Genomic DNA, 3,800 nt, shown 5'->3' on the forward strand with positions numbered 1-3,800 from the left:
TATATATATATATATTTATATATATCGGGTGGAACAGTTCTACTTACTCAAGGTTCAGTTTGTATCACGGTTTTAGAGTCACAGTTTCGGTATGGTTTGGTATGTGCTATGTTTAGGGAAAAACTATTCTGTCAGTAAAGAAAATAAGAATAATCTATCTAACTACAAGCAACAGCACAAATAAATACAATAGAGTAAAGATACAAATAAAATAAACAGTGATTTTCAGGTTTTTTTTAGGTAGGTCTAAGATTAGTTTTTAGGTACAGAAATTGAATAAAGTAAAATAAATGTAAAACAGCATTGCATATATTCGACTGTATAAATTAAAGATTAATCTTGATTAAAGTTACAAAAGCTATTCAATCAAGAGCAGTGAGTGATTTCTTTGTTGTTGCTGTTTGATTAATATTAAGAAAGTGCTGTCACTTTAAGACACTGTAAGTACGTTCAGCCGGCTATGTCTGCTATAGGATACTTACCAAGACGGGCATTTTGACATCATTTTTGTGTGAATTTGTCCATTTAAACACAATACTTCAGAGAGAGCTTAATATTTGTGCACGTTCTGAGGCGTGGGTTTGCACGCTTCAGATGATTGCATGCAGAAATCTTCTCACTGCGCACGCGAGCTCGCGTCCTCTGGCTCCTAAATGTTTAAACTGGCAATGCTTAATAAATGAGTTTAGTTTAAACACAGATAACGTGTGCTGTTCAGGTCTCACCTGTGCACGCGCTATCAGCACCCGGGTGATGACGGAATAAATGAGTGCTCATATTCCAGCATATGGCATTCGCATTGAACAAGAGTCAATGGTTTGTCCACTTTTTTTTCATCGCTGTTGTTGTAATGTATTGGAAAGCCAGAATGCACATTCATCAACAGAAACATACAGTATCGGTACCGAACGGTTCACGGGGCAAATTCCAAATGGAAGTGATCATCCCTATCCCCTTGGAGTGGAGATTTTGGAGTGAGCAGGGCACGTGCGTGCCATTATGTAGTCGTTTGGAATGCACTTGGCAAAAAGAGCGACATAATTTCCTCATTATCTTCAGCTGGCATGTTCCCGTGACAACGCAGCACGGTGTCCGTCAGCAGATTTAGCTGTTTTACTGTCATAAATGTATTTTTATTGTTGTTAGCATAACTGTTGCAAATAAACATACATTTTATATTTAAATTTTTTTTAAATACTTTTTAAAATGCGCAGTATTACTGGTATTAAAAAAAGTTTTTAAAATATGCTATATAATATATAAAAACTAATATACAGTATATATATAAATAACTTTTTAAAATATAAATTTTTTATTTTTTACCGGTGTGGTGTCCATCAGCGAATCTGCTGATGGACACCGTGCTGTGCTGTCACGGGAACATGCCAGCTGAAGATAATGAGGAAATTACATCGCTCGCTTTGCAAAGTGCATTCCAAACGACTACATAATGGCACGCACGTGCCCTGCTCACTCCAAAGTCCCCACTCCAAGAGGATAGGGATGATCAGTTCCATTTGGAATTTGCCCCGTGAACCATTCTGTACCGATACTCGTATCGGCACATCCCTAATATATATATATATATATATATACACACATTATAACACAATCATTCTTTGTCACAAATGCATTTGTGAATCTTTCAAAGGTTTCTCTCTATAGTGGACTATTATAAAGTTACCTTGTTGGGGTAGGCTGACCAACATGACCAACACGTATAAAAAATTTTTTTTTAAAAGACCCTGAAGAAATGTGACAAATCTGTGATCTGAAATGTTGTCCATCAAAAAATAATGAGTACAGATAGCAGATATAAACATATCTTAAAAGTCTTTTGATGCCACTGACCTGGAAAAGTAGCAAACTCAGTTTTTAGTTCTACCTCAAATGTACTCTTTGTATCTAGCCGGTACCTTGTAAAAATGACTGTTTCCTGATGGACGGATTTACGGGATTGAGTAAAGCCCATCCAATTAGACTGAAAGTGAAGATTGTCAGATCTTGCCATTTTTGTATGCAGCATATTTTAGACAGTCAGTGACTCGATTGTGGGCAGCTCATAGGCGTGCCATCTGAAGCTGAGCCTATATTGTAATTACAACAAGATGTAGATCCCTGACACATGTAGATAGCAATCTTTATCTCTGGGTAAAATGAATGAGCCACTTAGACTGACTCAGTGAGGCGTGAGCTTTCCCTAATCTTCTCTCTTATATTTCAAGAAGAGGCAATTTTCTGCTAAATGTCATTACAATGTTTTTTGTAAGTATACCAGCAAAGTGGCTCCATTAATTGTGGTTGGTTTTGAGGAGATAATTTCCCTATGTTAAGCAGGCTGTAAAAACACATGGCTTAGAGTATAATTACAGGCACAGACGCAGGCAAATTTATCTGCTGCTCGCGTACTACTATGAAGCTGTGAGTCATGTAAAAAATAATTTTCCTTTTGAAGAGCCGTTAAGCGCATGCCACACGTCAGCTCACCCAAAAGAGCAAGCAATTCAGCAAGTCCAACCAGATATGGGTGACAGCATTTATGCTCAAATAAACTGAGGGTTAGCTGAATATTTCAAACAACAAATTAATAACACAGAGGATGAAAGGAAAGGATGAAGAGCAGGAAGTGACACGGTGCTCAAATTTCAAGCAAATTTCATGGGTAAATGTGCCTTTCAAATACAAATGTATGCATTAATCATGCTAGGAAAATCCTGATAGATTGGGAAATATTCTAGTAAAACACTCACAATAACATACTGAAAAATTGTTGCTTGCGAAAATGTATGTTGTCAGAAACCAGGCTTATTGCCAGCAAAACTTTAATCACTTCCATTGTTATAAAACAAACAATCCAAAAAGTAAAACTTTTTTTTAGACCTTGGAAAGTTTTCTAGAAAACTGAAACAAAATAAATCAGAATTTTCCAGAATGACTATGTATATAGTATTTCGATGCTATGAAGTTTTTCAGTCGGTTGGTGATGTTCTGGAACAATGCATGTACAGAACAAGACAAGCCAGGCTGCTAGATTCCCAGCAGGAGGCCACATAGACAGCTCCAGGAACAACATTCTGCAAATTAATCAGCAACTGCAAGAAAACATTTATAGCTGAAGTTATCAGTTTTACCTGTCATGGGTAAAAAAGTGACATCACAGAGGAGATGTAATAGCATGTGTGTGAGTGTGTGTGTTTGTTTGTTTATACATGTGGGTGCGTCTGCATGAACAGTGAATTAATATAGTTTATTTATTTGGCATGAGGGTGTTCAGTTTAGACTGCTGAGACGGCCAGTGGCCTGTTTTCCTACGTGCAGTTAAAATAGACTCTCACAGTGGACAGCCACTCAGACTCGGCTATTTACAGAACACACACACACTGCACATGTAAACTCTTGCCAAGGCTATTTGTGCGCACACGTTCAAACTAAAATATATGAAAATGCACCATTTAATTAAAGTTATAATAAATCGTATTCCTCACATATTTAACTTATTAGCAAAAAATGGTTACCAAGTTCTCTAGGTATACAGTATTGCTGGTTGTTTCATGATTCTACAGAAGATGTAGAGAAGCAAAAAATCCTACTGTGTTTTGCTTCTCTACATTTTGTGACCCAATAGTAACAGTATATAACGACATGAGAATAATAATAATAATTATAAAATGTAATTCGTAAAATCATGTTCATCAGCTGTATGTAACTAGTAAAATGTAAATATGCTCAATTTCACAATAGTCTACCTTCAGATGTACTGTATCTAACCCTTTGAACTGTTTTTTACAATTATTTTGTAA

The sequence above is a fragment of the Sinocyclocheilus grahami genome, unplaced genomic scaffold, assembly GCF_001515645.1.
Source record: "Sinocyclocheilus grahami isolate Dianchi unplaced genomic scaffold, SAMN03320097.WGS_v1.1 scaffold995.1, whole genome shotgun sequence".
NCBI lineage: Eukaryota > Metazoa > Chordata > Actinopteri > Cypriniformes > Cyprinidae > Sinocyclocheilus > Sinocyclocheilus grahami.